Source organism: Emydura macquarii, unplaced genomic scaffold, assembly GCF_026122565.2.
Source record: "Emydura macquarii macquarii isolate MOO-44397 ecotype Brisbane River unplaced genomic scaffold, CSIRO-AGI_Emac_v2 contig_2636, whole genome shotgun sequence".
NCBI lineage: Eukaryota > Metazoa > Chordata > Testudines > Chelidae > Emydura > Emydura macquarii.
The window spans coordinates 3,816,697-3,830,472 of NW_027132773.1; positions in this window are offsets into that span (position 1 = coordinate 3,816,697).

Genomic DNA, 13,776 nt, shown 5'->3' on the forward strand with positions numbered 1-13,776 from the left:
CTTGGAAAATGAGCCATATTCTATCTTTATAACCATTGACTTCAAGGGGGTTGCATGGGAGAATATGAGGGCGGAATTTGGCTGAAAGGGAGACAAAGCGTATATTTACACTTCCGGCTCTGCAGCAATCAATGCAGTGGAACTGACCGCTCACTCGATCCCAGATGAGTGCTACGGTTGACATCAGCAATCCACCTCCACAAAAGGAGTAAGGCTGCATCGACTGGAGGGCATCTCCAATCGACGCAGCACTGTGAAGACGCCGCGGTATGGCAATGTAAGTACATTGACAGGAGATACGCAAGCTACATTATGCAGCAGTGTAGACCAGGCCAAAACGAGTAGACTCACACATCTGAGAAACTCAGTTCATTAAGTTTTTTCAAGGAAGGGACATTCTGGCTATCATAGGAGGCTAGAAAAATCGTAAGTGTCATGCATGAAGTTTCCTTTCTATCATCCTGTTGAGTGGTGTGTGTGTTGTGTCCCTTCCACTCTCATGTAACAGGGAAGGGCTTGGGTTCTACTCCTGAAATGTCCTGAGACCTGCGGAAGCTGAAGCCATCTGCAATGCTTCGTAGTTCACACACTAAGTCCCAATGGTCGCCGTAATAGAAAGTATAGATCATTTCTTTCTCTTGCCGATCAGGTTCAAGGAACATGTGTTTCTTGTGACTGCACAAAGATAAAAGCAAAGAAGACTGTTTCCTGAAACAGCTCCTCCGATGGAAAAATAGCTTAGCTAGTGCACAATATTGTGTAAGTCAGCTAGATATGGGTACTGTACTTACTCAGACTTACGTAACTGCACTAGCCACTAAAGTCATAAGAAGGTACCATCATTTTTTAATCTTCAGTTCCTATAGTTGCTGCTTCAAACAGGGTTTTTATTTGCAGAAATGTACTGGAGATGGAGTTTGTATTCAGATAAAGAGGTTCAAGGTACACTTCTGGCACATATCTAATCACAGTGAACACTATTAAGGTTTGACACCATAGATGCAGGACATTTTTTGAAAGTGGTATCATAAAGGGCAATCATATTATAGGCAATGCAGGAAGCAGTGCCTAGATACAAGGTTGCCTGACACTTTCCATTATAAAACCCTCTTTCAATGGCTTATAACTTTGTCAAACTTTCACCATTTGGTCTGAAATTTTCCATTCTGGGTATCTGCCTCGGGGTGTTTTTTGTTGGTGGTGTTTTTATTTTTTTAATTTCAGCAAAATCAGACCAGCCATGGGAGAAGCTGGACCCTGGCACCCGGCTGCGAGCTGGGATGGGAGAAGCCATAGGTGGCTGGACCCTGGCCCCTGGCAGGAAGAAGACTTGGGTGGCTTCTTCACTTGCTTTGCCAGGAGCAGGACAGCTTTGTCAATTTCACAGCTGAGGCTGCTGGCTCCTGGCATGGAGCAGGTGGGGGGTCAAGAAGCTGGGGCAACTGGACCCCACTCTCAAGGGCGAGAAGCCCCAGACTGCTTCCCCCTGGGAACAAGATGGGGAAAGCCCCTGGTGGCTTCCTCTGGCTTCCAGTGAGGAAGAGGATGGGAGAACCCCGGGGCTGGCTCCTGGCAGGGAATGGGAATGGGAGTAGCCAGCCTGTGGGGCTCCCAACAGGGAGCTGAGAGACCGGGGTCTCAGCTCCCTACAGTGCCCCTCTTAGGTCGGTGGCAGTGCCCCTGGTGAGGGCACACTCTGCTGACCCAAGGAGGGTAGTATGACATCAGCCACTGCAGTAATTAAAAAACCGAACATTACAACAAGACAGTGGTTTGCTCCCTGTTTACAAATAGAAACTAAAGACTGTTTCAGTATAACACAGAGAAGGATGGTCCTCTGTATCCATTCATTGAGGAAACCCCTTCTGGAGCGGGGGTGTTTTCATTAATGTTTGGATCCTCGTTCCAGTGAAACCAACCGGCTCTGCAACTGACTGAACTTTGGGGATAAAACCTGCTTTATTAGATAGAAAAGGTAACTTAATAAGTGTAGCACAAGGTTTGTGTTTTATGATTTTGTTTGGTATTGTAACCACTTGTTTCCATCACTTTCATTTCTAGTTAAATATTTGTCCTTTCTTAAATAAACCTCCTTTTTGTTTTATTATAAATGCTCACAAGTGCTGTGTGGGTTACACAAGTAGTGGCTTAAGATAAAACTAATAAACTGGAGTACACAACTCCTTCAGGGACATAGGATCTGGAATTTCTGTGATTAACCAGTGTCAGGGGCTGGATATAACAGAGGACCACTTCAAATGGACTCAGGAACTGGGGTGGACCTATGGTTAACCTGCAAGGTGAAGACAGGGCTGGCTTAGATCAGAGTAGAGTGCTTGAAAGGCTGAAATACTGGTGATGTAAGGGGCTGACACCCAGCCAGGCACAGGCAACATTCCCTCATGCTGCAGACAGATGACTCACAGTCCTAGGTGCCCCGAGAACCATCAGAGGACCACAGCAGATTTGGTGCTGTTCCACTGTATGGAGATGGTGGAATGTCAGGCCCCTGTGTGGCTGGTCTGGATCATATGCTGCAGGAGATAGCTCCAGTATGGACAGGGAAGAAGAGAAACAAGACCTGGACTGATGGATCTACAAATGCACAGATCCACCAGCCACTCCACTAAGGAATGAGGACACAGAAACCATAGGGGCTACTAGCCCTGAGACCATGTTAGTGGCCAAGAAGTAGTTCTGCAGCCTGGGAGGACAGGATGACTACCACAGGTGGCATTCTGAGATTAGGACTTTGGCCTTTGATGTGCTCAAAAACAGAAATGAAAATGAAGTACTGTGCTTGGACACAAAATAATTTACAATCCTTTATAGTTTCTTTCATTTGTTAACTACATTTTAAAAAATTTCTAGTAGTGCATTTGACTGGAAGCTGGGTGACCATTTGTCAGAAAATTTCTCCATGACTGGGCAGAAAATGAAAATAAAAATGTTATTCAGCTGAAGGGATTGGGTTAAGCATGAGTTCAGGCAGTGAGCATTTCCTTTTGCATGATGCCACCTGTGAAAGCTACTTTGTAGTACAGATAAGAAAAACTCAGTACTTCCTTATTGATAAAAACTGTGTATGGCGGTGATACTCAGACCTCAGTAGTTCAGGAACCAAATTAGCAAGCAACATTGCCCCAAAGAGCCACAGTAGTGTGAATTCATTGTTTCATTTAGTATAGCACTATATATTCAACAGGTCTTCATGAGCAAGGAAACATGTAATCATAGTAAAAGCATCCTGATTGGTTAACAATTTAGACTGGTTACTAATGAAATCACACAGTATTTTAATATCATGTGCTGCAAAGAGCCACAGGAGACACATTAAAAAGCCACTTGTGGCTCATGAGCCTCAGTCTGAGTATCACTGTTGTACAGTATTTATATTTCACCACAGAAACAGAGTCCATGTCTACAATAATGTCACAGCTGCGCCACTGTAAGGGCTAGTCTACACTTAAAACTTGCAGCGGCACCGCTGTATCGGTACAGTGGTGCTGCTGTAAGAGCGCTTGTGTAGCCGTGTTATGTTGAGGAAGAGAGTTCTCCTGCTGACATAAGAAAACCACCAAAACAAGTGGCAGTGGCTATGTTGGCACAAAAGTGCCTCCCGTCGACAGGGCTGTCCACACAATTGCTTATGCCAGCAAAACTTATGTTGCTTAAGGGGCTGTGTTTTTCACACCCCTGAGCAACAAAAGTTTTGCCAGCATAAGTGCTAGTGTAGAGAAGGCCTAAGATTGCTCATGTAGTCACTCTATGCTGACAGAGAGAGAGCTCCCACTGGCATAATAAAACCACCTCCACAAGTGGTGGCAGCTATGTCTGCAGGAGAAGCTCTTCCGCCAGCATAGTGGTATCCACACCAGCACATCTGTTGGTGTAAATGATGTTTGTCAGAGGCGTGTTTTTTCACACCCCTGAGTGACATAAGCTATACTGACAGACGTGGAAGTGGTAGTGTAGACAACCCTCACATCTTCCACATTTCAGACAAGGGAAGTCTCTATTGACTGAAATAGCCCAATCAAAGACAATCCCCTGGACTCCTTACTTGGGCATAACGCCCACTGACCTGAGAGCTTTTGGCCTTCATGCCAGGAGATCGTGTTAAAAGGCACATTAAACACACCTTTCAGAATGGTTTAGATTAGTGACTGTATAGCTAGAGGCTGGTCAAGAATTTTCCATCCAAACTGGTTTTGTATGGAAAACGGGGTTTTCAGCAAAATAAAATTTTCCACAAAGTGCTGGTTTTAAAAAAAGCTGGTAAAAAACTTTTGGGTTTTCAGATTTTCGATAAATTGAAATTTTCTGCGGGGTGCTGGGTCTTCCCTTTTCTGACCAGCTCTCTGTGTATCCTCCAATCTCCTGCAGATAGTCTGCAATGGCGGAGGGAGGGTTGGGGGAGGTCATTTAAGGCTCATAGAGCCAGCGTCACATCTAGAGACTTAGGAATTTTATGAAATTCTTCATAAAAAATTTGCACACAATAACTGAAAAAATGTTGACCCTCTTGGATATCATTAAGGTGGGGGAGGGGAGAAAAAATGTGGCACCTGATCAGCTGTCGCTGGAGGTATTACCCTCAGCAGGCACATGTGCCCCCATGGTCCTTGTTTAGAAAGGCAATAGCTTGCACTCTATACTCACCAATCCCCAGCCAACTATAAGAGGGTGACTGTAGCACTGTCTTTCACCCTTCCAGACTACCCCTCTTAGGCCAGGTCTCCACTACACACTTACTTTGCTATAACTATGTCGCTCAGGGGTATGATATAAATGATAAAATATTTATTGGGCCAGAGAGAGTGACTCTATAGCCCAGGGGTTAGGGCATTCAGATGGGAAGCTCAGGTTCAAGCCCCAATCCAATGGATATGTAAAAATGTATATACAGTAGAACTGCTTCAACAGGAGAAATTCCAGAAGACCTACCGCATAGCCCAGTGGTGAGGGCACTCTCCTGAGAAGTGGGAGATCCTAATTCAAGTCACTGCTCCATGTCAGGCAGAGGGGGCGGGAACTGAACCTTGGGCTTCCACATCCCAGGTGAGTGTGCTAAACGTTGGGCTAAAAGCTTAAGGCCAGGAAACACAATTTCCTCCGCTAGCATGATTTGTGTTCTGCCAGCCAGACTGAGCCTCAAAGGCAAGACAGGTGGGGGAATGCCTAGGGCTGGTCTACATTACACAGGTAGGTCAACATAAAGCAACTTACATTGACCTAATTATGTCAGTGACTATATTACAGCCTTCCTTCAGCCGATGTAAATGCCCTACTACACAGACATAATGACTCCACCTCCACGAGAAGTGTAAGGCTTAAGTTGGTGTAGTTAGGGCAACACAGTGTCTACTGCATCCCTTACATCGGCTGTTGGCTGTCTTCTCAATTTCACGGCCGCTAAATTGACAAGAAAGCAGGCAGCTAGAGCCCAGCTGACCCGTGCTCCCCTGGAGAGCTGGGAGGCTGGATCCTGCTCTTGGCTGGGAGTCAGATGAGAATAGACCCCGCTCCCAGTTGGGAGCTGGGGCAAGAAGCCCAGGTGGCTTCTCCTCCCACCCAGGGCCAAGAGCCGGGATGTGATGTTGGCCTCTAGAAGAGTCACTCTGAGATTGCTCAATTTAATGTAAACTGCAAAGACGGGGGCAGGCAAACCCCCAAATTACTGGTGGCTATTTCTAAAAAATTAGATTAACCAAATTAGCAACAAACAGCTTCTAATTACCTCACTGGTGATACAGTAGCCAAACCCACCATTCCCTTAATGCCATCCAGCCCTCTGGTATCCACCCAGACAAGTCCACCAAGTCAAATATTCTGGAGATTACTGAAAATCTTTGTCCTTCTGCACCAGGTGCTTTACCATTTGACAGCTGGTCAATCGCTTTCGCAGTTTCAGTCAACGTTGGGGGATCAGCAAGAGATATGTTGATGTCTATCTGGGACAGTCGATCAATTGCCTCCTCGCTAATAGATGATTGTTGATTGAGGATGTTGTTAATGCGTTCTGCCCATCTTTGCAGTATCTTTTCTTTGTCAGAGAGCAGGGTGGTGCCACCGGCACTCAGTTATTGGAGATGTTCCTGATGACCGGGCCCCATAGATTGTCTTCAGAGCATTATAGAAATTCTCCATAACTTCCCTGTCTGCATAGAACTAAATCTCATCTGCCTTGTTGCTCAGCCATGAGATTTGCATCTTTCTAAGTTTGTGATGGACGTTATTGAAGGCTGCCTTCTTAGATGTTGAAGTGCCGTCTCCTAAACACTGCCGATGTTTCTCGTTCGATAGTCTCCCTATATCAGTATCATGTTCATCAAACTAATCCATAATAGTACTAGTCTTGCTCACACAGCTGTGCTGTGAGGGTAAATTCACTGCAGATTATAAGAAGCTCAAATACCATAGTGATATAGCACCTTAGATCTCCTCTTAAAGTCCTCTAGGATGAAACTTTAGCTCCATCATAGACAGCACTGTCCTGATTGGTCATCCCATCAGCTATTAACCTGGGCTTACTCCAGTGACTGCCACAGGAGTCTCTGTGTTACAGTATTATTGTAGTAATCTGTATTGTTCTCTCTGACAGCCCATTATCTTATGGGTGAACAGAGGTTGCAAGTAACCCATTTGAAATCCTACTGTATCCCAAAATTCAAAGTTGGAATTCAAAGTTAGAAAACTGTGGACTGTTATCAGTAGACCAGGCCTTTTTTTCAAAACTGAACATTTTCAGTGAAAATGTTTGAAGTTCTCCAGGACTTTGATAAATAAAAATACCCTTAATTTTTTTTCTTTTACCCCCACTCCCTTGGTTGGAATTATTATTATTTATGCAGTGTATTACCACAACACTAATCTAACCATAAATTCCTGTATTAATGCCAAAGGCCGAATGGTATTTATATAATTGTTCTAAACCTAGAAAACCTAAATAATAAGCAATTTACTACATCCAAACAATAACAAAATATTTATATGAATTTGATCATGATAATTACAAATGGGCTAAACCCAGAAGTGCTTAGACCCATATTGATCAGCTCCAATTTAGGGTGACCGCCCATCCCAGATTGGGTGGAACAGTCCTGAAATGAAGAGTTCACAACCCAGTCCCGGGCTGAATGATTTTGGGACAGCATTTTTCCAGATTCCCTGTGGCACCGCTCCATGCCTGCCTGAGGCTCAGGGCTGGTGCCAGCCTCTTCCTGGTGGAGGGGAGAGGTGGGCCTTAGTCCACCCCTGCTCCTCCTCTTCCCCCGAGGCCCTGCCTCCTGGCCAGGCCAGAAACCGGAGCCAGGTGGTGGTAAGAGCCACTCAGGGAGCCCGGGACACTGTGGCAAGCCCCAGAGTCCCAGACCCTCCATCTGCCCTGGGAGGTGTGCCCCTGGGGGTAGGAACACGGACCAGTGGCTGCTCTCAGTCCCCCTGACCTCTTGCCCAGGACAGGTGGAGGGTCCCGGGCTTACCATATCCCAGCTCCAGCTTCTGGCCTGGCCAGGGGGCAGAGCCTCAGGGGAAGAGGAGGAGCAGGGAGTGGGTGGTGGAAAGGGATGGGGCTCCTGCATGTATATTGTTTTTGCCTTTTGCAAAGGTGGTTACCCTTCTCCAGCTTGGTCAGGCAGGTATTAGCAATGAACCCTCTAATAGTTTACTTTTTCATACCCCTTAACAAACAAGTGATGTCACTGCCAATTATCAGACCTTAGCTAAGGCCAGATGAAGGAATTTCTTATATAGCCAATTATTTACTGTATCCATTACCTGATCAACTGTGTTTTATTTCTATTATTTCAGCCTAAACTTTAAATAAGATAAGACTGGTATTTCAAAGTGTCGCTACAAGTTTAACACAACAACTCTTCTTTCTCATGATCTCATTCTTTTTGCTCACATGCTTTGTGCCTGATATCCCAACTCAGTTTAAAACCGTAGTTCACCCAAACCTAATGTGGGCCTGTATTCCTACACCTGTCCTCCTCTATTTTACTTTTGATACTGAAAATGAGGAGGAGAGAGGAAAATAAAAAGGAGTCTGTATGTGTAGGGGGAAATAAAATGGCATATATTGATTTTTTTTCATTTGTCACTGAAAAATTGGCAATCCTGTTTAAAACATACTTATTATTTTTGACCAGCTCTAGTTATTAGCAATTTTAACAAATAGTGCCTATACATTGTACTGGATGTAGAATGCCAATCATGACAGCCAGGTTTTTGGAAATAAGTTCTTGTGTCTTTATATTGCAAAATAGCACAGGCATCTCATTGGATAGAAATACATGTAGGAGAGGGGAGGATTAAAATTTAATTTTACATTAGAGCAAATTACAAAAATGAATCTAGTTTTTCATAATCTAATCTGTTCCAGTCTTGTAGTATGGTAGTTTGAAGAAATCTAAATAAATAATCCAAATGTCTGTGTTTATGTCATGCTCATCACTTATTCATAGTGCATTTTTCCAACCAAACAGAAAATGAAATCAATTTTACTCTGTACATCTGATAACACATACCTTTGTTAAACCACAGATATTGATAATTATAGTGACAGCTATAATTTTGGGCCTCCTACTATCTTTTATTAGTAATTTGTGGCTTTCATGGTGTTTTTGTTATGGCTGGTGTCTGCAACTTACAATGCACTGCTGCATTGTTGTTTGTAAATGTGCTTTATGGATCAAATGCTACTATATATAGGTGCTGGAACTAGAGATGGGGGGTGCTGTGCACCCACTGGCTTGAAATTGTTTCCATTATATACAGGGTTTACAGTTTGGTTCAGTGGCTTTCAGCAGCCACACTATAAAAATTGTCCCAGCACCCCTGCTACTATATGTACAATATTACATATAAAACTCTAAAACTACGTTTAAAAGAGCACACAGTTAGTGGCCATCTGTGAAAAGTCTCGTTTATGTGATTTCCCAGCACCACATTGGAACTTTGTGCCAGAGGCTTGCTCCAGAGACCCATATTTGCATCTCTCTAGATGTTCAAACACAAATGAAGCACTATGCATCATCAGTATATCATTTTCAATCCATTATAGTTTTCAAAAATATAGAGACCTGTGACTATATAGACAGGCTTTTGATACCCCTACTAGGGCCCTGAAAGCTTGCTGCCCTCTGTCCTGGCATTCCTAAAGTCTTGCTGAACCAAACAATGGTTTGGTGTTTGAAGAATTAATTTTCTTCTAGCCAAATGAGACAATAGCAGATGGGAACTAATTAGCGCAGCTATTTCTGTTTAGGGTCACTGTAAAAAAAAAGGGGGGTGGGACTCCCAGAGTGGAGAGGTAAGAGGAGATGGGGCGAAGTCAGGAAAGGAAGTACAGGGAATTCATAGGAACCTGTGTGGTTTGTACTTTTCACTTTTCCTCTTTAAAAGCTACCCAGACAGAGCACAGCATGAGACATTTGCCAAATGGATGGTAAATGAGTTAAATCAGAATCCCTGATAAATAAGTCTCAAATGAGAAAAGGAGTTAATTGGGTGTGAAAGCCTAAGCCTCCCATGAATGCCCTCTTTTGTCATTCTGCCCTGATGCTGCTACAAGCCAGTAGAAGAAATGGATCGAGACCTTCTGCAGAAGAGAGTGTGGAAGAGCTCATGAAATAAGCAGGCAGCTCCGATTGACCCCATCAGCAGTTAGTTTCAGCAGACCCAGAGAGCGTCTCAACAGCAGCAGTTGTTCCAAGAGCTACTACTGCTCCAGAAACTCATTGACAGGGGCAGATTTGCCCCTCCCATTATGAGCAGCAGCAAACCCTGTCTAATGTTCTTGCCCTCTGGAGTGGGAAAAGCATTACTCAATACAATTCATCCAAGCTATTCATTATATGTAGGTAGCCAGAGGACTGGACTGAAGAGCAGCAAATGAAAGTTTAATAGACTCTCACCATTACAAAAGATGCAGCACTCCTAGGAGAGAGACACTACTTCAGCCACATCTTGTTCCTGCCTCTTTTCCTTTAGCCACCTGACCAAGACAATTCCTACCCTTCAAAATTTACCTCTGGCTTGACATTGGCACCTAACACTCATTCTACCCTGCACTAGCATGACTCTATTAGGGTGAGAAAAAAGCTATGGAGGCAGAAGCCAGGGGAACCCAACCCTGTTCCCTTGAGCACCAATGGAGCCTGCAGTGCGAGAACCACAGACAATATTGATTTTACAACACAGGTCAGCAAAGCAATAAAGGGAGGGGAACAATGCAGGGGCCAGTCTTAAGACATAGGGAGAAGGAGAGATAAGAAGGAATAGGGTTGGGGCAGTCCTCCGGGAAAGAGGAAAGGTGCAGATCTCATAATTCTAATTAGGTTGGAAGTCTCCCAATCAAGCTTCACTGGGCGCCACCTCCCCCCCAACAAAATATGCTAATTTACTACTAGAATTATGGAGAAGCCCAAAAAATTCTAGCAGAAGCCCTAAGGCTAAGCCTGTAGGTCCTCACCCCGCATTTGTAGACAAGGCATACTATATTAGTAGTTTTGCTTGATGGTCCTGCAGTTACAGCCTCACACATCTTGGCAGGATTGCAAAATACTGCTACCAAGAATAAGCAAGCACATTTCTATTCTGAGTTTCTAAACCATATGAAAGTATTGAGGTGGCATCATAGCAAAATGAAACCAGCAAACATTAAAAAAAATTACAGCATGCACAAAAATACAAACCAACATAAGGGAGAGCAGCCCTGAGCTGTAAGTTTGCTATCATAACAAAAGAGCAGGCAGGGGGTATCAAACAAAGTGATTTGTGTGCTGTTGTAAAACTGAATAACTAAAAGTGATATATTGAGTGACACTGAGGGCTGAACCCTAATTTCACATGAATGGCATACATTGCTCTACTACATCTTGCAAGAAGGACTAACTGCATGCACACCCCAAAACTCCTGCTGCTGCTGTTCAGAGGCATGCGGGGAAGTGCACCGTGTTTCAGCGATTAGAATCTAGCTGTGAGACATATGTGAGATTGCTTTCAACCTAAGACCAGAGTGTAACCAAACAATTGCAGACTTATCTCATTGAGGAGATTGATATCTTGAAACTACATTTGAACCTTATCTTAAAAGATGAATTTTTTCCTAAACTTCAGTAGCTTATTTTAGATTCACTGAAAGGCATTTCACACACATTTGAAGGGGGGTTTCAAGTTGCATACAATATGGCAGATCAAAGACATGGGATTCTTACCTGTGATGATATATCGTCTCCTTAGAAATAAGAAAAAAGGAAAATAAGCTAAGTATACTTACCGGCTGGAAGGAAGATGCAGCCTCAGGAAACAAAATGGCTTCCATGTGGCAGCAATTGCTTGTCCCCCCCAAACATAAAGGGACAGGTACCAGAAAAGCAGCCTGGGAGAGGCTCTTATATGAGAATGAAAATACAGTGGAGAGTTTAGTGAAGGATCAGTGGATTCAGAGAAGTGATGAATATCTGTTTCTGTGAGGGTCAGGGTGTAGACTACCCTTAGGTTTTCAAAGTTGGAGCCTGGTGTGTTTGAAATAATTATGTCTTTGTTTTCCTTTGATGTGATGGGCCAGATCCTGGTCTTTGTACTGCTATTCCGATTCTATCACTGAACCCCTGGGATTTGGAGATGAGTTCTGAAGTTTATCTTTTGGGATAACAATCTCATCCCTCCAGTGGAACAATCAGGAAGAAACTTTGTAAGGGATTCTCAGAGTCATCCTCCGATGGGCTTGAAAACAAGAGTGGGTGATCCAGCCCAACATTACTAGAACCTCTTGATACAGTCTTTTGGCCAAGTCTTACTCACCCATTGAGTTATATGTATAGTTGCTATGTATAGTTAAGTGTCCATTATTCCTTGTCTAAAGAAAGAGTTTTTGGAGGAGTTGATGGTTGTCACTGAGTTCAATTTTTTTTTAAATGTGGCTAAAGAAACTAGCTTTTCACAGATGGTGTGTGATATAGTTTATCATCACTTTTACTCTAAATTAAAATAGTAATTTAATAAAAAAGCTGATTGCCTATGGAATTTTCCTTTTAAGTTCTGGAATGTGTGCCATCATACCCCATTGATAGAATAGTGCTTCCTTCTTCCGTTTGGTGCTTCACCCTGTACACAGGTGAATTAAGGGACACAAGGTCTAAGAGACAGACTAACCACTTGTTAGTTACTAAAAGGATAAAATTTGTGGCAAAAAAGCCCACGCTAGTCTGGCAACTTTGATTTGATAAAAATAACATCAAAAACAATATATATTTCTGTTGATATATATTTCTGCTCTGAGCTAACTGGGGTAGCTTTTCTTAGACCTACTAATTGAAGACCTACTCATTCAACCAACCAATCATAATTTGTTTTGCTTTGAGAACATTAAATAGAAAAAAATTCCAAAGAGAAGTCAAAACGTACAGCAAAATTTAAGAACTGTGTATAGATGGGGGCTGATTTTGCCACTTTTTCATAGCCAATGCTGATGAACAGGAGTTCCACACCCAGGGTGGCTGCTACATTTTTTTAAAGCTAACATTAAGGACAAGAAGAGAGCAGTCCAAGGTTTTCTGACTTTTTTAACTGCACCAGCAGCTGTCCACTCTACATTTCACCTAGCAGTGCTCAGAAATATAAATATGCTGTGTGTAAACAATATCCACATCAGGTAACAGGCCACGTCTTACTGTGTCTTACTCACACAGTTGGCCCTACTGACTGTAATGGAACCACTTGTTTGAGTTATGTGAGCTGGGTTTGTAACTATATGGTGATTCTTAATCATTATAAAGCAAAGATATTGTGACCTAGAGAAGGAGATGGCGTTAGATAAACGTACTATAGCATTTCTTTATCTGACCATTAGTCAGCATAGCGACAAAGCGGCAGATCTTTAGCAGGTGTAAATCAGTGTAACATCATTGGCTTCAGTGGAACTTCACTGATTTACATCAGCTGAGAGTCTGGCCCAAAGAGCTTTTCCATACCCACTCAGTCTTGAACTTCACTACTAAAACTGCCATCAAAGATGGCCAGGATGGTGGCAGTCCTGTGATTTCTCATAAGCCACCAGAGTCTTCAATTGGTACCAACTCTCACTAGTCTGGGTCAGATCTGAACTACTGATAGCTCTGTATCCTATTACCAACTGCCTAAGGTCCTGTTTCTGCAAAGCATTTGACTTCAGTGGGATATGAGTACATATTAAATGCATGGCCAAATGGAAGTCCACTTAAACATGTGCTTAACATCAAGTCCATGCTTAATGCTTTTGTCACACACACAGCCCTTGGTAAAACTCCCTCTGCTAGACACTCCCCAGGCTGTTGTGTTGTGTCCTAATCCACTGAACATATGTGCTTTAAGCTTCTCTTGGACTGAGTAGGCTGCAGCTCTGTCTTTTTACGTGGTGTCTCTGGCACATTTCTGGGCACAGGCTCACTGTCTGTTATCTCTTCAGGGAAATGGGCCCCCATGACCCAGCTCCTCTAGACCCCAGGACCTGTGCTGACCCTTCAAGATTCCCAGTAGCTTAAACACACTCTTTCCTAAAACTCTAGCCATGTGGGTACTTTGGGTTTACAGCTCACCTCTTCAGGTGCACATGATAGTGAAGCCAACAGATCCACAGACAGACTTTGCACAGGATTCTAATTACGTTTACTGGTTATTCAGTTGGCAGACGAGAGACATAGATCTAGACAAAATAACAAACACACTTGTATGCATTTCCCTGACACAGTTTTCTCACCACTGGATAGGTCTTTCAGCTTAATGCAGAGT